At 51.4% G+C, this 23443-nt stretch overlaps 1 protein-coding gene across 14 annotated transcripts in view; it reads left to right on the top strand.

The window, feature by feature from the left end:
• The first annotated feature begins 1328 nt into the window (after positions 1-1328).
• Positions 1329-23443, top strand: part of Mapt (microtubule associated protein tau) — a 98142-nt gene continuing 76027 nt past the window's right edge. For 12 of the 14 annotated variants that reach the window (XM_046421213.2, XM_046421185.2, XM_058572314.1 and 9 more), the window contains exon 1: positions 1329-1486. The gene's annotated coding sequence lies outside the window, so the exon portion shown is untranslated. Of the gene's footprint in view, positions 1487-21012; positions 21135-23443 lie in introns of all 14 variants that reach the window. The other 2 variants (XM_058572310.1, XM_046421123.2) reach the window with 2 other exon arrangements.

Genomic DNA, 23443 nt, shown 5'->3' with positions numbered 1-23443 from the left:
AGAGGACACAGATGGCCTAAGAGAGGGAGACATTGAGAGCAAGGAGACCAGTAAGGTCCTACATGTCCAGAACCAACATAGGGGTCTAGAAGCAAGGTAGTGTCAGCTGAAACAACAGCAAGCTCAATTCCAGAAACTCAAACCTGTGGCTCCACCTCCATCACCCATATGAATAAAGCCTTTTTTTTTCTTTTTTTTTTTTTGCGGTATCTGGGAATTGAACCCAGAGCCTCGCGCATGTGCAAGCATTTTTGATTACTTGCTCTTATGTTATTTTGTAATACACATCTCTCTTTTTTTTTTTTAATAATAAAAAGGCCATACAAATTAAGGCCTCAAGATAAGTTCCCCTCTCCGTAGGAGATAACCAACCCCAAGCCCCCAACCCCGCCCCCCCATACGCCCCCATACACGGAGAGTCTCCCACCTCCAGCGCATCAATGGAGATATTAGAAACCCAAGCTAAAGCCAAAGCCCAGGGCCTGGGCGACTGGGAGAACCAGTTTCACTAGTGTTTCAGTCTGAGGCATGTCATCCAGATGACCATCTACAGCAGATACTTAAAAATCCAGATCTCAAGCTTTACTTACAGTGTAAAAAGCGTTTCAACAAAAGAGATAAAAATAACCGTGTATGTGAAAATGCTTTGCACGTGTTAAGCATCATTTGAACTTCATCTAATTTAAATTTTTCCCCTAGGGTCATAGTTAAATACATAATAGATGCAAATGTTCCTAACACTGTATTACAACCCAGTTGGCATGCTTTTAGGATTATGTGTTAAGGAAAGAATTCACTTCTGTAATAAGGGAAAAGGTGGGAAACGACGAGTAAGGGAAGCGCCGAAGGGGAAGTGGTCTCCAACCTGGAGGTTTCGGGCACTGGGCTGGGGAAGGCCTCGAGGTGTGGGGTGGACAGAGGAGTCCGCTAGGTGGAAACCCGCCCAGGGGCTCTATAAGATAGAGGACACTGCCCTCGGCTGACAGAAAGGAAAGGGACAGCAGACCCTGCGGACCCCGAGGGAGGAGACCCCTCCGACAGGACAAAGGCTGCGTCCACGGGAGGCCGAGAGTGCGCGTGCGCCACGCAGCGCGCGTGCGCGCGGCGGTCAGCACCGCGGCCCGAGGCGTGGCGGGAGTAGGACCAAGGAAGGGAAGCGCCGAGAGGAGCCAGCCAGAAGGCGCGGGAGGGCCGAGCGGTGGGGCGCTCGCGCGCGCCCTCTGGCGGCCGGAGGGAAAGGCGCTGGGAAGGCCTTAACTGCCCGCCCCTCCCCTGAGGAGGCTCGCGCTCCCGCTGCTCGCGCCTGCGCCGCTCGCCGGCCTCGGGAACGCGCCCTCTCGCTGGCGCGCGCGCTCGCTGTCCCCGCCACCCACCAGCTCCGGCACCCGCAGCCGCGACGCCGCCACCGCCCACCTTCTGCCGCCGCCGCCACATCCACCCTTTCCTCCACTGTCCTCTTCTGTCCTCGCCTTCTGTCGACCATCAGGTAAGCACCGAGGCTCCGAAATCTGCCTCCGGATCCCCTCCACTGTATCCCCCGCCGCTGCCCCTCGCCCCAGAGATGGATTTAACGCGCTGGGCATCAGTCCGGGGCCACGGCGGGGGGCCCTCCCTGCGCCCTCGGTGCTCCGGGGCTGGGACTAGGGCGGCTTGGAAATGCACGCGTGCAAGGGATGCACGCGCGCGTGTGAGGGCGTATGTCTATGTGTTCGTGTGTGCTGGGGGGTCCTCAAGACTCGCTTCGCGCAAACCACAGGGTGGGGCGCGAATGGCGGTGACCTGGAAGAGGGGGCTGCTCAGCACTCTCGATCTCATCCTTTTGCCGCAATGGGCGTGGGTCTCTGTGTGTGTGTGGCATGGGGCTCAATGACGACCCTCAAAACCGAACCTGAAATCCGATTTCTTTGCTCCTGTTTGCCATCAGCCCTAAGGAAGATATGGATCGGGTTCTAGAAAAGATGATTCACGACATACCTTTCCCTACGCCCCTACCCCTGGCAGCGATACCCAATGGGCCCTTACTGCCCTTGATTAAGGCGGTGGCTCGCCCCCTCCCCTTTTCCTCCTTCAAAAATCCGCAGGGGACATTTGGGGGCTGGGAGGGATTGGGGAGATGGGGAGGGGTCCAGGCGCTGTCACTTTAGCTGCCCTTCCCCCTGCGCGCGCCTGGTAGCCGAGACGAGACAAGCGCCGTGCCCGAGAAAAGACAGTACATGGATCCCAGTGTGGAAGCTTGAAATGGCAGGGGTCACCTGGCCTTGCGATGTTCGGGAGACTCGGCGGCCACGGCTCCCTGTTCACGGGCGCGCACAGCCGCAGCCCTGCACAGACGGGCGCGGGGGCTGCAGGTGCATTTCGGGGCGGGTTCCTTTCTCTGTGCTCTGAGCCTGGCGCCCCGCGTGTGCGCTCTCTGCCGGAGGCGCGGGGCTGGCGCGTAGGGCTCGCCCCTCACTGCGGCAGTGGGTGTGGACCTGGGTGGGCGAGGAGGGGGAGGGCAGGCTGTGCCTCCTCCCACTCCCACCCTCCTCATTTTTTCCCCCTCCGAACGCGAGGTGCCATCTTTTTGCGGCATGTCACGTCTTTATCGTACCATGCCAAGTCGGGTGGCCGGTTTTCGGAGGACAGGACAGGGACTGGAATTGAAGAAGAGAAGGGCAATGAGCTCTGAAATCTTGACGTTTGGGGCTGCGGGCGTAGGCACTGGGGTCGTTCACTGGGGTCTTTTAAGGGAGCTCGCTGCTTTGTTCGTAGAGGTTAGGTGATCTGCGATCTGCGCTCCCAGCCCTGTTCTTTGCTTTTGCTCTAAGAGGGTACTTAGCTACCCCACCTCCAGCAAGTCCCCTATTTTTTCACCCCTAATTTCTGACCCTTTTGTTGAATCTAGGGATTTGCTTGGATCGATGAACTCGAGTCACAGCCTGCAGGGCACGCACAGAACGGGCGTGACTCCCGGAACAGGCAGCCCCCTCCCGGAATTCCGCCCAGCGCCAGGAGGCGTCAGTCGGGCCAAAGGGGTGGGATTTGAGGTCTTGGCGCGCGGGGCGGGTAGCCAGAGAAGGACCACAAGCCCCCCTACATCCCTAGCTCCCTAGAGGCTACACCCCACCAGGTTTCCAGCTAGGGGCGCTGATCACACCCACGGATGGGAGGAGATCGCAGATGGCCCCTCCCTCCTTTACTCCCAGTTGCTTGCCCAGCCGGAGGAAGTGAGGAGGGGCCTGGAGGTTCCCTCAGGTGCTGCGGCCACACCCATCTTTCCGAGCCCACTGGGAGGTGGGCAGCTTGTGGGGGTTGCCGTGGGAACCACAGGCGTCCGGAGGAGGAACCTCGTTACATTGCCCCGCCCCCTTGCCCTAGGATATTGAGGACCTTGGGGTAAGGCTGCCTAGCCCGGTTGGCCTCCCGGTGGCAAAAGAAGGAGACCCGAGGCCTGACCTGTGGCTCATTTAATAGGTCCGTCGGCCACAACTACCTAGATAGGCGTCCTTGGTGTATTTTTATTATTATGAGCGTGCTAATTAGTATTATTTCATTAATGTTATTTATCTTAGGTGTGGGATTTTTCACTTAAGAGTTGGAGTTCACTGTCACCCTTAAAACCAAGGGGGAGGGGTCTAACTCCCTGCCAACAAGTCCTAGCCTCGCTGTGCTGCGGTGAGCTGGGTCCACGAGGTTTTCTGGTTAATTCTATCGCGAAACACTGGTGCGGGGGCGCAGTTCTGAGACGGACGAGCACCTTTTGAGGCCGATAGCTCACGCGGGCTGCCTAGATTGTTCTGAATTTCTGGGGAGTGTCTTGGCTCTGGTGAAGAGCCCTCTCCGGGTCAGCTGTGGCCTCGGGGAGCCCAGCCAGCCGCGGGAGGGTTTCGGAAGTGACTGAAGGATCCATTCAAACCTCTTCCAACCGTCGCCCTCCGACAGAGCCCGGCATAGAATTCCCATCCCAGACGGAGGAGGGAGGATCTTGCTCCCGCCCTGGAAGAGGGAAGCGTGCGAACAAGGCTGCCCATTGCAGACTCTGGGGCAGAGATATCACCTGTCCGTTAGGAGAGACCGGTGGGAGCGAGAGCATTTACCCCAATGCAGGAACAAAGCACAGGCCATGCTTCTGTTATTTTGCTCCATTTTGAAATGCGTTGAAGCTTTACTGGGGCGCTCGGGTCAGCAAGGCCGGGGGTCTGTTAATGGAAGAACCTCAGGGATAGCGGGTGGCCCTTGGAATGACGATTGGGAATCTCATTCCTGACTCTGCGCGTGCTTTTACCCTAGGGCTCCACCCCAGGAGCTGGAAGGATGCAGCCTTTGAGCTTATGTCCCGATAGTGGAGCAGCACATCGGGAACTGTCCAGGCATCCGATCCCTCTGAGGGCTACCGAGCGCGCGCATGCGCGCGTACACTAAGCCTCGCGCAGTACCCAGCAGTCGGGGGTGCTCTTTTACGTCCGGTGACACCCCACTCACCCTCTGGTGCTGCGGAAACTGTAACTCCAAGTCCTGGTTTCCAGCTGGTTTGGATTGGAATGAATGATGGTGTCTGGGACAGCGACTACCCGTGGCCTCTCCAGACTGCTGCACACTCAGGCTCCAGACTCAGCAGCACAGCTTTGAGTTCTCTGTGGTCCCTGCCTCGCCCCCTCAACTAACCCATCTTACAGCAAAAAAGGAAATGGCTTTCCTGTCCGTAGTTGATTCTGTGACGTCATGTTGTGTTTAATGATATTCCTTGTGTTTACCACATATGAATGGCTTCTCTGTTTCCCATCTCCAAACCCTCTAAATAAATAGATAGATATAGATGATTTCGTGCAGCACCATCCTCCCCCAGCTCCTGTCTCTTGAAGCTAATTCATTCCTTGACCAGTTTGCTTTCCCTAGCTCATGTGTTTACAGCAGTAACTTGGCTTGGCTTTGGATTGCACCTTTGGACGGTTTGGGGGCGGGGTTTGTTGGCTTTGCTGTTTTTTTGGATGAGTGACAATGTCCCTGCCCTGCACAGACCTTGTTTGCACACACCCATGGTGGAAGGGTGTGGCTTTTAAGTGACTTCTAGTGTCAGCCACTCACTGCTCCCCCAACAGGAACAAAGGAAATGGATAATGCCTACCAATTGCAAGAAACTAGAATGGGTTTGAGGAGGGATCAGATTTATTCCCAAGAGGAAAAGAATCCTTTCAATTGAACATGGCCTTTGACCCACATGCCCTTGGAAGTCAAGACCAGCCTGGAGATGTGATAGGGCCCTGGTGCCCTTTGTTTATGCTGACTTTTCCTTCAGCCTTTTAAACTTTAGTTCATGCAGGTCATTTGTTGGAAAATTTAAGAAATTTTATTCCATCTTCCCTCAGCACTGTGGATATGGTTTGAGTATCCCTGAGTGTGGATATGAATATGTGCTATTTTCCAATTGGATGGGATAATTTTCCAACTGAATCTTGCATTCTAATATTTAGTTAATATCTTCCTTACTTCCCCTTTGAAAAATAATCACTCCAAAACAAAACAAAAACCACCCTTAGGGTCCTACAGCAGACATGCATAGCAGACATATGATAGATATCTTGTCCATACTCATTTAAAATCATCCTAGATGGAGAAATGGAGATCACGATGGTGGCAAAGAGAAAGTAGATTGGGAAGGCATATGTGCTTTAGTTGTGGTCACAGTATCGGGAAGGTGTTGGGATACATTCTATGCAGTGTGTCCTGGCTCTGTGTCTAAATGACACCCAAACAGCTGCCTGAGCCCCTAGTACACCTCCTTGCCCTCTCTTCCTCTGCTTCAGAGAAGACACACTTCTCCTGCCTGCCAATTTTGGGGTAGAGGTGCTCCTTCTGCAGGAGGTCAAGGCGGTAGAGGTGGGGACCCCACTCCCTCTGCTCCTTCCTGTACCTCAGCCCTGCTTTTTTCATTATTCACTTCAGAGATTTCTCGCTCTTCCACACCCCCAGAAGCACTTAGCTGCCCACTGCTCACTTGCCATGCATAGGAGTTAGGTGCTTCCACTAGTGACATGGAGCTGGCATTGGGGACTCCTCTGCAGATGAGGGAAAGAAAAGACTCCAACTCCACCAGCTGGGCTGCAGCAGGCAGTGGAACCGTGATGTTCCATTGGGGACTCTTGGCTGTTTCCCTATAAAACAGTGGTTCTCTGCTGGGACAACTGAGCTGTTGAAAGAGATTTTTTATTTTCACAGCTGGGGAGGGTGCTACTGGCCTCTCATGAGCAGAGGCCAGGGATGCTGCTAAACATCTTCAAGGCACAGGATGGCCCCCTAGACCAAAAAATGATCCCAAATATCATTACTGCCCTGGTAGAGAAGCCCTGCTCTAGAGAGTTACCCTGGCACTATTATCTCAGTTACATTCATTGCCTTCTAGGAAGCTCCAGGTGTTGCTGGAGGTGATCTCATTTAGTCCTCACAACCATGCCCCTGAGTAGTGGGTACTGTTATTATATCTGTTGCAGGCAGAGACACTGAAGCCCAGAGTAGCTTTATAGTGTACTAAGGCCACACAGCCAGTGAGTGGTGGGCCTGGGTGTCTGACGCTAGCCCCCACCCGTTCTCAACTTCATGCAGGTTTAACAGGCCTTTGTGGGCAAGCCTGGACCTCAATCATATATGACATTAACCCAATGGAATATTCTGACTCCAGAATCACTGACTCACAAAAGAACTTGTGTAAGAGTCTGTGATCAGAGCGTGGACTGGGATAGGGTTAGAGAGATGTGGGGTTAAAGCTCCAGTCTCTGAACTGGCCCTGACCTGAGACCTGGGGGGGAAGTATCCTACCAGGGTCCTTAAACTTCTTCCCCAACACCCAGGGTCAGGCACTGTCATGCCAAGGGACAGCCAGGTTTGACTGGCTCAGAGAAGGCTGGAAGTCAAAACTGGAGAGTGGATAGATTCAGATGAGGCCAGGGACAAGCGCTGTGTCTTTAGGGAATCAGATCCCCTTATTGGGTCTGTCCGTCCCAAAGGTTGACCCTCAGCACCCACAGATGGGAGCCAGCTCTAACCTATGGGTGCACATGGAGTTGGGTGGGTATAGGAAGCCCTCATGTAAGAATCCCAGGTCTCCCTCTGCCAAGTGAGCCCCGGAGGCTTTGCTGGCTGCCTGGAGCACAGGCTCTGCTGTCAACATTCCCTTATACTGTGGGTTAGGTGACTTCTCTGTCCTCAGGGCTCACTGCCAGTCACCCAGGCAGAGGCATGAGGCAGCCGCAGACCTGCGGCTCCCGCTCTCACACCACCTGTGCCAGCGATGGGACCATCATGCCTGTCTTGCCCTGTTGCCTTGCCAGAGGGGTGGCTGTCCAAGAATTTCTTTCTTCTCTCCAGATGCCATGCTCTTGCCACCTTTGCCAGGTTCATTTCCTGCCCAGATGCCTCCCATCAGAGTGGGGAGGCAGTGTGAGGCCCAGGACAGGCCTCAGCTCTTTGGGTTCTCTGATTCTGTAAGTGTGCTGATAGAAGGGGCTTCAGCAAAATGCAGACTCAAATGGATTCAAACAGATTATCTTAATTTTGATACTGCAGCAGGCCTGGCGCTGAATCAGACTCTATGGAAGTCTGAACACCAGGCCATTTAATCCCCAAGAAATGTACTTTTTGCCTCAGTTATACAAAGAAGGCTTGAGTGCCTCAAGGGCAGTTGTGCCCCCACCTCAGGTCCCCAGTGCAGGGCAGTGTCCTGCATGTGGAAGCAGTTTTGCCTAATGGTTAAGGGTATACTCAGATCACTTAGGTCTGCTAGACATCTTCAAGGCACAGGATGGCCCCCTAGGGCTGAAGTCTCAGCCCTCCCAACTCCACATTATAGGACCTAAGGTGTTGTTCTGGCTCTAGGAGAGTTTTTTGGCATCTGTAACTTGGGGTATAATAGTATCTATCATGGGGTTTAAATGGGATCATGCACTGCTTGCCAGGGCTGGGCACATACTAACTGTTCAGCAAATAGTATCATTGACAGTATCCTCTGCATGGACATCTGTGATTGGATAAATGTACAGAGGTGCCTTTAGACCCCAGTGAAGGATCAGTTGTAACACACACATGACTACCCTGAGGGATCAGGGAAGGAAGTGAGCTTCTTCCCAGCTCCCCTGGAGCCAGATGTTGTTGTTTTGGTGAAAGTGGATCCCTGAAATTGTGCACACCCATGTTTAAATGTACACACAGAACTCTTGCCACAGGCAAGCAGAGTGACTTATCTGTTGTCCCGCTTGTGTCCTCTTCCTTCCTGAAATCTACTCTGTTCCAGGAATAGACTGCACACTCCCTAACCTGAGCTGTCTCCTTCCCAGGAAGGATCCCAGCTCAGCATGCAAGGTCCAGAGATCTTTCCAGTTTACTCTGATGACTGAGAAAGTAAGGCAGTAGCAAGGGCAGTGGAAGTGGGGAAGCTTTACAAATGGAGTAATTCAACAGAGTGTGGAGGTGAGGGAAGGCGAGCAGGGCCTATGAGCAGAGTAGAAAATGTCAAGTAAAGCCAACTCCTGCTGAGCTGTGTCTTAGGAACTCCAAGCATCCACTAAGCAGAATCATATATGAATCACTAAATGAGGCTTAAGAATTCTTTTTGTCAGCAAGACTGAGAATCATAATACATGTTTTAAAGTCATTATGACAGAATATCATCTTTAAATGGTGTGTATATATTTTGAACATTGTACTTAAATCCTATGGATGTGTGTCTGTTCACCCACCTTTTAATGCAGGGCCCAGGCCTTCTCTGAGTGTTTGGATTAAGTGGCTGCAATTTCTGGTGGTCTTTTTTTTTTTTTTCCTACACCACACTCATAATGTGTTATCTAGGTCTCTGGAGTTCAGTTCTGATGCTGGATTTACACAGTGGAGTAAGCTGGGTGCAGAATCCCTCTGCTATTTTACCGTTTTGGTTTTTTAATGATTTTTAACACCTCATTGGACAATAAAAAATCACCCACTTTTATGTAGTCTTTCTAAAGCATTAGACTTAATTTGCTTTAAATCAGTCAAGGATTTCATTCAGCGCTCATATTCCATCAGCCTGCATCTCTTTTACGTTGTGTGATTTTTGTACCAAGAATGGATTGGGCAGGTTTCTGAAGCACAGAGAAGCTTGGCGGTGCTGTGCAGGAGACGCAGACCTCAGGCCCTGTGGACCCCAGCCTTGAGCATTCCCATTTCCTCTTCAGGGTGTCAGGAGAGGCCTCCTGGGGAGACCTTTTGTGTGAAGTAAAAGGTGGGTGGAGACCTGCCCGCCCTCTCGGGGTTGTCTTCAGAGACCCAGCAGTTTTAAGTCATTCACACACAGTTCCAGCTGAAGAGGGTATCACAAAATTCTCCCCATCAGACGCAAAATAAATTTTCCCCTTAGGAAAGAGTTTCAGATCAAGGTCCAACAACTTACAAATAGTTTGAAATCAGCAAGTGAGAATTTAATCTAAAGCCATTGATAATTATGCTTGATTCACGGCCCTTCCTCTGGCCTTGTCCACCCCACTGCTAAATCTAGGCATCAAAGAGGAGAGGGAAGTGATTATCTCTGGTTCCAGCTGCTCCGGCTCCTCCCAGCCTATGGCCTGGTGTTGTTTTCCTAGGAGGCTGGTGATGCTGTCTTGGGACCTAGGTCGCAGTTGAACCACATAAGTACAAGGGTGCACTTTTATCCTCGTGTCCTCCTCCCCAGGGATCACAGGATATTAGAGACCCCTGGGTCTGTACTTGCCTGTCATGTGATCTGCAGCCAGCACATAATGACAAGAGGGAAGTGCTGGGAGGAACCAGTTGGTGGAACCAAAGAACGGTGCCCCTCCCCCGAGGGAAAGGCCCACTGGTCCCCTTGAATTGTATCAAATCGTATGTGAACAAAATTGGGGGGAGGTGGCAAAAAACCCACAAAATATAAACAAAACAGGGGGGAAAATCCCACCAAACAAGTGGGGTGCATACTTTTCATCCCAGCAATTTGGGAAGCTGAGACAGAAGGATCACAAATTTGAGGCCAGCTTCAGCAACTTGGTGAGACCCTGTCTCAAATTTTAAAAATAAAAATAAACAGGGTTAGGGATGTAGCTCAGTGGTCAAGTACCACAAGGTTCCATCCCCAGGCCTGCAAAAAATAAAAAATAAAAACCACCCAGAACTATCCTGGACGAAAACCAAATCCATTTCTATCATTGATATTTCAGATCATTTCAGGAGTGCTTATTTCTGATTGTTCTTATCTCATCCTCCTCCCATGACCTGCCCCTCAAAAAGTGACTCATTGAGCTGGCTACCATGGCATATACCCATTGTCCTAGCAATGTGAGAGGCTGAGATAGGAGGATCCCAAATTTGAGGCCAGCTTTAGCAGCTTAGGAGACCCTATTTTAAAAACTAAAAAAAATAAAGCTGAGGATGTAGCTCAGTGGCAGAACACCCCTGGGTTCAATCCCCAATACCAAAAATAAATAAATAAAGAGATTGAGAGAGAGAGAGAGAAACAACCAATTAATTAATAATCCGATGCCCAATGCTTAAATGCCTAAGGGAAGCTTACAAATTAAAGAATCACTTTCTTTTGTGGTGTGTGTGTGTGTGTGTGTATGAATATTCACTACCTTATTTGTTATATATCTAGATTTTTTAATATTGAGTTTGCTGAAACTTGAATAGCATTCTGCTTTGGGGGTACATCACAATTTAAGCCCAGCAAAGCTTGGACGTGCAAATAAAACTCTATTCGACCTCCTGCTGCATTGAGGCCCAGTGAAATTCATGATGGAGACTCATGAACCTGTTCCTTTGGTGCTGCCCATAGACAAGAAACACCAGGGATAACATTTGGAGGAGTCACCAGCCCTCCTGCCATCCATTTGTCTTGTCTTGTCTTGTCCCTAAGACCAAGGGAAAGTCTCTGCAGGTCCCCAGCAGGTCCCCATTCTGCTGTACCCCAGGTGCCACAGTTTAGTCTGTCTCCACTTCAGAAACACATCAATGGATTTTGCAAAACATCCCTAAATCTGCTTGGATAATGGAGTCACAGACTCACTTGACCCTTCTTTAAACCTATTAATATTCTCCATGGATAAGCCTATGGGGATGACAGGCAGGCGTCCTGGGCACCTCTGTGGGGCTCAGGGCCGCCTCCTTTGGTCCTGAAGTCCCTCCCCTTTGTGGCCTCTCATCTGTGCCTGAGAAAAGGCCAGCGAAGGATGTTGTCTGCTCCCTGTGGAGTGCTAATGAAGACTGAGTACATTGAAGTGCATCCCTTTCAGGGTTACTACAGTGCTATAGAAAATCATGAACCAAGGTTTGATGGTTGATGGGGCATGTAGGAAAAAAGAATTTTTTAATCGGCAGGATTCATGTTATCAGTTGACAATCTGGACTGAGTTTAAAAAAAAAAAAGACTTTTAAAAATGATCCAATATTTTGTTGCCAACAAGACTGAGTTACAGAAGGCAGGCCTTGCCTCACACCCTGTCTCTGCTCACTGGCCGCTTGGACTTGCTACCCTCTGGCTTTAATTGCTGACTTCCCATTTACCAACTAGGAAGCTTTTGGCAAAGATGAAGGATTCCTGGATCTCCGATCTTCTAAAGTGGGGATTATGCAGACTTCCCCCACAGAACCGATGATGACGTGGGCAGTCCCTCTTCTCCCTGGAAGCATAGAACTGAAAGGAAAGGGGGCTGGGGCTGTAGCTCAGTGGTAGAGCACACTTGCCTAGCATGTGTGAGGCCCTGGGTTCAATCCTCAGCACCGCATAAAAATAAATAAAATAATAAACCTGGCTTAAAAAAAAAAAAAGAACTGAAAGGAAAGCATTCTCAGCATCTCAGAAGTCAGTGCACATGCCCAGGATGGATGGCGAGGCAGCCTCAGACCAGTCTGCACTGGTCTTTTCTGTCCCCTTTTTAGAGAGAAGGAGACCCAAAGCAGGGCGCAGGAGGGTGGGTGGGGTGGCTTGAGCTTGACCTCAAGCAATTTCCAGCCCCTGCCAGTGCAGACTTCTCCGGAAGGGGGCCGGAACTTCCTTTTTGGCTCATGTTATGACCCTTGGATGGAATTTCCTGGGACCTTTTCTGTTTTCTCTGGGGTTTTCAGCTTCTTCCTGATCAGCTGGGGACTTGGTATAGAATCTCGTATTCTAATTGTGCCCAGGGGCAGCATCTCCCCGTGCTCAGTATTCAGCTTGAGATGGGAATCCATTACGGCAAGAGTGATTAAATTAAAGCCGGGCATTGACTTTGATGGTATAATATTCTGATAGCTCGTTCATCGAATGGCTTTGAATTGACTGGAACTGGGCTGAAGTTCATTTGCCTCTTCCCTGAGCACAGAGGGTTTCTCCAGTGTGTGGATGGGGGAGAGTTTGTCACTGTGTGTAGCCCGTCCCTGACAGTGGCCTGTTCCTCATGGCTGGGCTTCAGCCAGGACCTGGGTGTCCAAAGGCCCATGTCATTACTTCTTGGTAACAGTGGTGTGCCCTCATTACTGCCTCGTCCACTCACATGGGTCACAGCCTTCCAGTCCCCAGTACAGCAAAGCACACAGTCTAGAGCTGCGCTCCTCTTCCGCACCCTGGAAGAGATCCCTCAGTGTCCCCCCTACACGGGCTCTGGGGCCCTCCTTCCAGTCCCATTCTCACCAGAGCCAAAAGGGATTTAGGCTTTGCCCCCCCCCCATCATCATGGAAACAATAATGAATTATTCCCAGTTTCAATTCCAAAATTCACATCCAGCCCACTTCACACACCACTTCCAGACTCCCACAGCAGCCCTGTCATCTGTCGTGTCTTCAGTGGAGCCCAATGTCCCTGATCAGGCTCTCCGTCACCTGCTAAGCCAACCCCAACCTCGCACCACCTGCCTGGGCCTGGACCTCTGCTCAGCCTCCCTGTCCAGTCCCACTTGCTGCTGCCTGTCTCTGCCTCCCTCTGTTTAAAACACCCATCTCTGTCCTCCCTGAAGGGCCTGCCACACCTGGTCCGGGCTGCAGTGGCTAAGACCTCATTGTCTGCCTTTGTGTGTGCAGGCCTCGTCTTCCCTCAGGATCTGCTCTGAGAGCAGAGACTATGTCCCCCGGGGCTGTCCTGTCCCCTGGGTGTGTGCACAGTCCCAGAGCTCAACCCACTTGCTCTGGATGAAAATAGTTGGGTACTCATCGATCACAGACTGTTGTCAGCCGTACATTACATTTTAATGAAGAAGGTCCTCCACCTATTAATCCACAGTTCCGTTGCTCTGTGCACTTGAAAATAGTAAAAAACACATTTCTTCTGAAATATTCTATCGTTGTGACTTTGCTCTGATTCAGTCCAACCTAACACACTTCCTGGTGGTCCACATTAGATTGGCTGAGTGAAGATGCAGACTACCCTTTATTTTACTAAGAACACTGCCTCATTCGATCCTCACTCTCCAGTGAGGAAGGGGGTTACTTTCCCATTCTGCAGAGGAGAACTGTGGTGCAGAGATGTCACAACTGGACGGGAGGCAAGGGGTGCCTCAGTGGAGGCATGAGCCCTGCCCTGGGGCACCCTCAGGCCTCCCTGCAGGCCCCCTCTGCCAGCAGCAGAGGAGCCAGCAGACTGTCCTGGTGCTAAGGACCAGGGACGCATGCCCTCCAGCCCCCGGGAACAGGTCACTTGTAACCAGAGCCTGGAGAAATTATTTTAAACGGAAAGTAAGCCTCCAAACCAGGCTGCCGCTTCATGTCGCCAGTGACAGCAGAACCAAATTTAGTGTCACAGACAGGTCCACACTTAGGAAGCAGAGACACTCATTTTTCTTCCTGCTCATGTAAAGCATGAGAAATGTTCACAGCCTCCCATTGGCTTGGGGGGCCGTGAGGCCAAAGGGGGAGATGGGGGGAGCGGGGAGCACAGCTGGTGTGTAAACTCAGGGAAGAGGAGGACCTGCTCCCCTCCCCGGCAGCATCTACAGGGAGAAATGTAATTAAAAGTGGGGCGGCTTCCCTGGCAGGGCCGGCACAGCAAGCCCACTGCTCATGGGAAGCTTACAAATTAAAGAATCACTTTCTTTTGTGGTGTGAGTTAGGGTGAGTTAGGGAAGAAGGGAGGGAGGGGCCGCTGAGCTTGCTGGGTACACCCACGATTATTCCCCATGTCTACACCCGTGTGCTTCACTGGGAACAGGGGGCACCCGAGGAAGTGGCTCATACAGATGCAGCTGGGACCCTGCACATCGTGTTACCTAGAACCTGCACCCTCCCAGGGCATCCTCGGGGTTTGACATAAGTTTCCCCCACACCCTCCCTCTCTCCAAAATGGCAGCCATTTCGGTTTTCCTCTTGCCTCCCACCTTCTCCCCAGCACTTTTAAAATCCATCAGCTAAAAAAAAGTAAAAAAAGTGAAGATACCATATGTAAGATCCTACCGGCTTCTAGTTTTTGTTTTGTTCTGGTTTTATTGTTTTTTCTTAGTAGAAGGAGTCAGGGATCATTTCAGACTATAAAATGTATTCAGAGTGAGCAGTGAGGCATTCTAGAAGAAAATCTTTAAAAGCACCCAGAACTGAAAGTTGAAGCCCCTGGAGAGAACATGGGCAGCCTCGGCCTGAGCACAGGTCTACTTAGCTCTTCTGGATCCAGCAGGAGCTGCACAGTGTGGGCAACTTTGTGCACAGCCCTGGTGCAGCTAGGGGCTGGGCAGAGGCCCTCTCTCCCTGTAGCCAATTGGACAGTCCAGAGCACACTGGTCACAGATTTTGGGGTGCTGGGATGTGACCCCAGTTCTCCAAATTGCTTACAAGTAGATGGTATTTTATGATTTACATGGTGTCATTTAATTATTGACGTGAATCTGTAAATTAAGAATTCTAGGGCTGGGGATGTGGCTCAAGTGGTAGCACGCTCGCCTAGCATGCGTGAGGCACTGGGTTCGATTCTCATTACCACGTAAAAAATTAAAAAAATAAAGATGTTGTGTCCATCTAAAACTAAAAAATAAATATTTAAAAAAAAAAAAAAAGAAGAATTCTAGCCAGGCACAGTGGCGCATGCCTGGAATCCCCGTGACTCAGAAGGCTGAGGCAGGAGGATCACAAGTTAGAGGCCAGCCTGGCTAACTTAGTAAGCCTGGCTCTTCAGTGGTAGAGTGCCCCTGAGTTCAACCCCAATACTGGAAAAAAAAAATTCTAGAATTCTAGGGCTGGGAGTATAACTCAGTGGTAGAGTAGTTGACTGGTATGCATGAGGCCCTGGGATTGATCCCCAACACTGAAAAAAATCCTTCTCTTTTATAAAGTAGGAAATTGAAATTCAGGGAGGTTAAGCAGGGTGCAGGAAAGTTAAGTGGCTCCTGAAATCACTCGGCCACTTGGAGGCTAATGGGAAATCTGAACCCAGGACTTCTGCTCCTTAACCCGGGCTTCTGCTCCCCAGAGCTCACCCAGCTTTTCCACTCGTTGCTTTTACCTGGGGTGGGGGCTCCTGCCGTTTATCAACCTGCCAGTGCCTGGGCAGAAGAGAGATCCTGCTGCTTTTACCCCCAAAAGACAAAGAAAAAAAGATGATAGATGGTTTGTGGGTTGGTTGGTTGGTTGGTTGGTTGGCTGGTTGGCTCCATAGGGCAGAGGCCTGGGATCGTAGCTGGAGGAATTGTACTATATGATAAATAAATGGATTGCTTTTTCCTTTGAAAAAATAAAAATTAAACTGTTCAGCATAAGACGTGCTGGGAGTGGGCATTATTTGTGCCAATAAGTGCTCCCAGCACTGCAGTGATGGGAGACAGATTAGGGGAGAAATTGGGATCCAGCAGCTCTGCTGTGAGTTGAACAGGGATAGCTGGGGGCTGCAGGCACTGCCGGCGAACCCAGGAGGTGGCAGCTCCCAGATGTGACTCCTGGGGTCAGAGGTAGTGGGAGGAGGCAGAGGACCAGCCTTGAAGCTCACCTGTACTTCAAGGGATCCAGAAGACACAAAAAGAGGCAAATAAATAAATAAATAAATAAATAAATAAATAATTTGGGGGGGCAACTAAAGGCTAAAAACAGTCTATAGAATTTAAAGATAATTGGCACATTAACTGAATTTCTCTCTGGTTTCAAATCCAGTTAGTTGAAACTTTCTACTCTCCCATTACTGGTGCCCATCATCTGTGTCTAATTTTCACGACATCATCTGATTCTACTCTTTTGGGCTTCCCTAGGGAACAGGCTCCCTGACTCACCCATCTGTTGAGTGATGGTTTATTTGTATCCTCAGTGCCTGGCATAGCGCATGGCACAGAGTAAGTGCCACTTATTGCTTAGTGAATTAATAAATGGATAAGTGAGTAAACTCAAGATGGATTAAAACGCGAGTCCCCCGCTCACCCGGTGTTGAACTAGGGACTCACTGTGTTGCCCAGGCTGGCCAAAGCCCTGGGTTCAAGTGATCCTCCTTCTTCAGCTTTTAGAGTACCTGTAACTGTAGGTATATGTGTGTTGCCAAGCCCAGCTGACGGTCTTTGTAAAGAGACTTGAGAACAATCAGAGAAACAAATGCATAATTTGGGCATTTTTTCCTCTTTCTACCTTCTGAAGGGTGCATAGGTGCAGATCCACGTGTGGTATTTTGAGTGCTGACAGTGGAAAGACGCACACATTTACGATGATCTCTCTCTGACTTTTTGCAGTTCTGGGGATGGAACCTAGGGCCTCTAGCAAGGTAGGCGAGTGCTCTACCACTGAGCTACATCCCCAGCCCCTGCCATAATCTTTGAAAAAGTTAAACCACATTCTTTCAGATTCTCCTGAAGACTGAAATGCCACCATAAACCTCGAGCCCTACTTCAAAGACAGAAGATCTTCCTGAACGTGGCTGGGTCAGTGTTCTGGGTCCCCACACCTACCAGGAAGTGGGGCAAGCAGAGCAAGCCAATCTCCGAAGACTGACGTCTCCTAATAGGTGTGGACCCAGGCAGGGCTGTCAGAATTAGCAAATTAAGAACACAAGTGTCTAGTTAAATTTGGATGTCAGATAAACAAGTAATTTTTTTTAGCATAAGTGTAGCAGGCTGCAGTATATCCTTCAAAGATATCAGGTCGGATTCCCCAGGATTATTTTCCAAAAGGGTCTCTGTGGGTGTGATTAAATAAGGATTTCCAGATAAGGGGGTGATCAGGGAGTATTGTGGCTGGTCTCAAATGCAATCACATGTGTCCAGGGGCAAAGGCAGTGTGTGATGGAGACAGAGGGAGTGAGGTGGCCACAAGCCAAGGGTTGCCAGCTGTCACCAGAGGCTGGAAGGGGCCAGCAAGGGATTCGCCCCTAGATCCTCTGGGAGCCACGTGGCCTACCAACTCCCTGATTTCAGTGATACTGATTTCAGACTTCTGGCCTCCTAAACTGTGGGAGAATGGATATCTGCTGCATGGAGCTTCTCAGCTGTGGCATTTTGTTTCGGCAGCACAGTGTGTGCGCTCCACGCAATGCTTGGGGCAGACACTAAAAAAGTTAGATGTTGCTTATCTGGAATTCAGACTTCACTGGGCCACCTGTATTTTACTTGGCAACTGTCATAGCCAGAGCCAAAGAAAGGGGCTTTTGAAATCTGTGAGGAAGCTGGGAGAGCTCTCAGGAAGTGGGCTTTGTACACACTCAGTCTGAACTTCACTAGCCACCTCTGGACAAAAGAGGGGGCACTTTCGACAGGTGTGAGTGACATACTCCTTCCCCAGTCACTGGAGTACCTATGATAATACAGAAGCTGTGTGTCAGGGTGAGTTAGGCATTAACCTGGGGCCTCAAGGTAAAGCCACTAACCATTCAGAGAACCATGTGAAACAGGGCTGTGAACAGCTCAAGCGATCCTGCCCCGAGCTGCGCCTGGAATCCCACAGCCCCAGAGCTTCCCACCCTTTAACTGAAGGAGAGGACTTGGCGGCAGGCCTGAGGGGGATGGGGCAGAAGCAGGAGGAGGTGCAGGCCCCATGTCCCCTAGAGGAGCCTTCAAGAGGGAACACAATGTCTCCATTATTTCCTGTCACATCACACTCAGAAGTACATGTGACAAGGGGCAGGACAGACATGGCCCATTTTCCCATGTGAAGAGGGCTGCCCCCTCGTGCCAGGACATCAGTGGGCAGGGGCTGGGGCTGGGCAGTGTCCCAGTGAGGACGAGGGTCTGTCATTGACTATTGGCTCCCTTATACCTAGACCCCCACCCTCGGGCTTTTAATGATGTCCACAGAATCCACAGTGCTAGGGCTCTAAGGGGTCGTGGGTCATCTGGAACAGGCAGGGGTTCTAGACACCCCAGAACTGCCCCCAACCAATACCCAGGCCTGGTCAAAAAAAAAAAAGAAAGAAAGAAGAAAAAGCAGGTCCTTCCAGGGGGAGGGGGAAGCAGAACCAGATGTTGAACGTGACAAGCTGCTTGATCTCCCCATAATAAAAAGACGCTGCTCCGACTGCAGCGAGATGCCTTTGCTTGTGATTAGGTGGCAAAGACCCAGAGGGTGTGGGCAGTGAGCCTGCCTGGGCTAGATCACCGCCACTCCAGGGGAGCCGGTGACAGCACCTCCGCCCCCAGCATCCCTCCTGCCATGTGAGCAGAGGCTTCTGCTAGGGACTCCCTGGAGAAGTGTGTCACACAGTGGTCTAGGGGCATGTGTTAAGTGTGGACTCCAAAGAAATCAGTGGGACCCTGCACACGCAGGGGATGCCCCTCAGCTGTGTGGCCCATGAGAAAAGCGAGAGAGGGACAAGGCGGCACCACCTCGAGGAAAGCAGCCACATGCGAGGGGGCCGGGCGGCGTGGAGCCCGGCTCTGCAGGGAAAGACTTGTTCCCCCAGCAGCCTCCGGAGAGGGAGGCAGGGAGGAAGGAGCTGCCGTCTTCCCGCCACAGTCTTTCGTGCTATTGATTCTTTTTTCCATGTGTACATATTACTTTAAAAAAAAAAAAAAGACAAATAAGCTCATGGGCCAGCACACTTCAAAAGGGTGAAGATATCTGGAAGAATTTTCTTTTAAAAGGTGGTGACATGTGTCACCTTCCTGGGTAAGAAGCTCGACCTGGCTGAACCCTCTTGAGCAACCCAGGGAGACGCAAGCTCAGCCACCCCAGGAACTGTGGGCTAGCCTGGCACTTCACTGCCTCGGACAGGGGACACTTCCAGATGAACTGTAGGAATAGAACTTACCGGAAGTGGAGCACACAACACGTGAGTGTGTGTGTGTGTGTGTGTGTGTGTGTGTGTTGCACAAAACACGTAGCAGAACACAGAGAAATCTTCTAGAGAGCTCTCTCGGAGGCAGAGGTGGCTGGGGTAGGCAGGTAGGGGGAGATGGGCTGCTGTGCTTTAATGTCTAATCCTTATGGTAGATGACCCAAACTAGCCCAGGAGCCACCCTGGTCCCTGCGTCTGAGTGAGAGCCCCATGGGCCAGTCCCCTAAGGCAGGCTGGCTGGTGGGTCACTTGACCATTTTAATGCTGAACCTTATATCCAAAACAACCTCGAGGCTATTTTTTCTCCTAGTGTTTTCACACCAATGACCTCATCACATCCTCCTCATCACTCTGGGTTGGGTGGCACTTCCCATTTGGTAGAGGAGGAAATGGACACAGCCATCCAGAGCCAGGCCACTGCAGTTTGTCCCCGGGTGCCACTTCTACACCCTGCCCCACAGTCCTCTCGAGGCTCCTCGACACTGCACCAGGCTAGGGTTCCTCCAGAATCCACGGCGTCCCACTCACCTGCCACCTTCCTCGAAGGACTGAGAGCGCAGCCCCAAGATCGTGCTCTTCAGGGACAATCTCCACACCCAGAGGAGCAACCAGACATGGGGCCTTAGGGTGTCCCGGCCAGTTCTCAGAGGGTTTTAATTACTGCGCGGGGCGTGGATGCTCTCCAGGGAGGCAGGAGTGTGGTGTCACCTGACCGCACCCTGAGCATCTCCAGCTTCGCCTGCAGGGCTCTGAACTCCCCAGAGCCCCTCGTCCTGCCTGAACCTCCTCTTCTGCCTTCCTGACAGCAGCCCAGCTCCCCAGTGGTCCTCGTGAACCACCTGACCAGGGCACTGGAGGGAGGGAAAGGACGGCCCAGAGAGGATGATCAAGGTGTTGGGAGCAGTTCCCAGGTGTGCGACTTCCTTCCACGGAGTCACCCGCTTCCTTTCTGCCTCCCTGCGGGACCTCCTTTCTCCCCACACCTCCTCTGCTGTCGGAGGTTATGTTGAGAAAAACCCAGAGAGGTGCCAACATCACAGGGCGTGAAGGAACATGAGTCTACACTTTAACAGGCGCCAGAGCCGCTTGAGAAGACGGGGACCTGAGCCCCAAGCTAACAGCAAGTTCATGGCAAAGCTGGGCCAGCAGAGGTCTCTTGCCTCCCTCCTCAAGTAGACCACCTCCCGTGCCCTGCGTCACCTCTTTCTGGTGGCTGGGCCACCCAGAGAGGGACCCTCAAGCCCGCCAGGCTGGTGAGAGCAAGGAAGCCCGTGTTTGAGATCCCATGAAACGAAGGCTTATCCTCTCAAGTGATGGAGGCCAGACCCAGGAACTGCTGATCTGATTTGCAGATCGCTCCTCAGCAGTGGCTTTCCAGAACATTCCCCACTCCTCCACAGTGTGAAGAACTCTTCTGCTTTCTCCTCCCTTGGACAAATCATGTCGCTTGACACAGAGGCTGAGCTCTGCCTGGGAGGGTTGCACCAGCCTGTGCTGACTGACAGATACTGAGGCTGAGTGGTCACCCCGGGTATGTGCCAGGCAGGAGCTAGAGTTGTCTCAGGCTGGTGGCCAGGACATGGCCTCAGGAGAAAAAGAAATCAAACCAAAACCAAAAGTCCGTCTCTCAAAGAACAGAGCCGTGGTGATGTCCCTTCCCTAAAGCAGACAGGCTGAGTTGTCTTTGTTCTGCTAAAAATGGGCGCAGATCCTTCCCGTGACCCGGGATTTCGGCAGCGGGTGGGTTGACATCCTAGGTGAACGGCCTCCCTCCATGACCAGGCCCTCGGCTTAAATAACCAGAGCAGCGTTTGCTGCTGAAAAATATCAATTAGGTTAATGAGGTTTTCTTGCCCAGGGAGGTGGAGCAGCTCCCAAGATGGAACGCAGCGTGGGAAAGCAGCCCACCTCCCGCTGGCCGGCCCACACCGGGAGCCCTGCGACCCCGCCAGGAGATCCCGGGATGGACGGGTGGAAAAGGTCATTTTTTAAATCCACTTTGGCCACTTCTTCTCTTCCTCTCTTTCCTTTTTCTTTCCAAAGTCAGCCTGTCTCTCTATTAGCATAAAAGCTGCTAGGGGCTCCTCACTCTTCATCTCTCCCTGAACACGACTGGCCCATTTCTTAGCCACTCCAACCACTTTCCCCGACTGTTGCTTGAATCATTTGTATTGCTATCCTGCTCAAGAAATGAACACAAGATGGAGTGGGCCACCCTGGAAAGCAGGTGAGATACGGTGGGAAGGGCCCAGGGCTTGGAGCACTAACTGGGATTGAATCTTGCCTGCCCCCATTAGCTGTGTGACCCTGGGTAAGTAGTTTTACCTCCCTGAGCCTGGTTCCTCATCTGAAAATGAGAATAAGAGCACCTCTCTTTCAGGGCTATAGTAAGGAATGACAGAGATGTGTAAAGCATGGGTAGGCACAGCAAGTGAGCAAGCCCCTCAGCCACAGTCCTGAGCACTTTGTAGGGAATGGGGTGGCTGTGTGGGCCGCCTCCCTTCCAGATGCCTTCCAGTGCCTGGGAATCCCACCCGCACCCCACCCCACCCCCATCACCCCCAATCCACAAAAGAAACATCTAAAGTCCCCAAGACAGCAGAGCCCCTCTGCAGGGTCCAGCTGTTGGGCCCGGGGAAAGTAGTAGCAGGCTGAAGGGCTGTATGGCAGCTGACCAGTGAGGTGAACCCAGCTCAGCACCCACCATGCTGTGGACATGGAATAATGATGACATTGCTAGTGAGCTCAGAAGGCCAGCATGGGCCAGTGATATGCATCTTTGCACATTTATTGGACACATGATGAGCACACCTTTCAGAAGATGCCCAGGTCAGGGCACAGAGGCTGCTTAGCCTCCACACGTGGATGCCCTGAGCCAGGACCCCAGCACCCCGCCTCCTGTGGTCAATGGCCTGCTCTGGAGGAAGCACAGCTGGCCTGGAGAGAAAGCAAAGAGGGCCACAGATTGTATAGCTCAACAGGTGACAACTAACCACCAGTTACCCCAAAGGACAAGGTGCAAAAAGCCCCTTGGAGCATCATGTCACCCAATGTCCCCTCTGGTGTGGTGCTGGTGAAGCCCCCAGCTAAGGATGGCATCTAATTGAAATGAGAACCAGTGTAGCAGATCATCCTGACTCCTCAGGATAAATCAGAAATTGTATTTCAATTAAATACTCCTATTGCCAAGTGTGGGTGACTAATTCCAGAGCTTCAGAACTCTGTTATATGCTCACGGACTGTTTGGTTTATGATCTATCTGGAGAGAATTCAAGCTAGACTAACTATAGGAAGAAATTCCTGAGGTTTTTTTTTTTTTAATATTTTATTTACATTCTAGTTTTCGGCGGACACAACATCTTTGTTTGTATGTGGTGCTGAGGATCAAACCCGGGCCGCACGCATGCCAGGCGAGCGCGCTACCGCTTGAGCCACATCCCCAGCCCAATTTTTTAAAATTTTGACATAGAATCTGGTTAAATTGCTGAGGCTGGTCTCAAGCTTGCAATCCTCCTGTCTCACCCTCTAGAGTAGCTGGGATTATAGGTGTGCACCACCACACCCAGCTCTAAGGTGAGGATTTGAGATTCTGAGGAAAGGGAGGAGACCTTGGTGTATTCAGCACCATCCTGCCAGAAGTGAGGAGCAGGGCGCTAGAAGATTCCCCTTAGCAAGGTCCAGAGCTCCAGAGCCCAGGGCCCTCAGCGGCTGGGTCTGACTGCCTGGTTCCCGGGGCCCCTCTCTGGCTCTGTGCCTGGCTGACTGTGCGGCTCATCACCAAGGCCTTCTAGTTTGCCCTCTCAGGGTTCCTTTAGTCTGATGCTTATTAGTTGTCTTCTTTTATATTCTATCAAAATACCCAGTGTCTAGGCAAGTTAAGCCTTAAAGTTTGAAGATGTCCCGTGTGTCCATTGAAATACCTCCCGTGTGCCAGGCCCTGGGCAACTTGGGACCCCACTTAGTTCCCGTCCTTGAGAAGCTGAGGCTATCAGAGAAAGACACACACACACACACACACACACACACACACAGAAACAAACACACACACACACTCTGTTACAGCCCCCCTGGGTTCACTAAAACTTTTATGTTGTTTTGTTTCTACATTTTGACACCCAGAGACTCTCTGAAGGAGAGGGCATCTAGAACAGGTGCCACCTGAAGTCTCCCCTCTCCAGCCTTGGGTCTCTTCTGTTGTGACTCAGGGTTTCTCACTGAGAATGGGATGGGATCATGGTCTAAAGATGGGGCTGACATTGGGATGCCCTCTAGCAAGTCCTCCAGGCTGG

This window comes from Marmota monax, unplaced genomic scaffold, assembly GCF_021218885.2.
Source record: "Marmota monax isolate L192 unplaced genomic scaffold, Marmota_monax_Labrador192_F-V1.1 WCK01_AAM20220418_F8-fsc00322, whole genome shotgun sequence".
NCBI classification, from domain to species: Eukaryota; Metazoa; Chordata; class Mammalia; order Rodentia; family Sciuridae; genus Marmota; species Marmota monax.
This window is presented reverse-complemented; position numbering and strand designations above follow the sequence as displayed.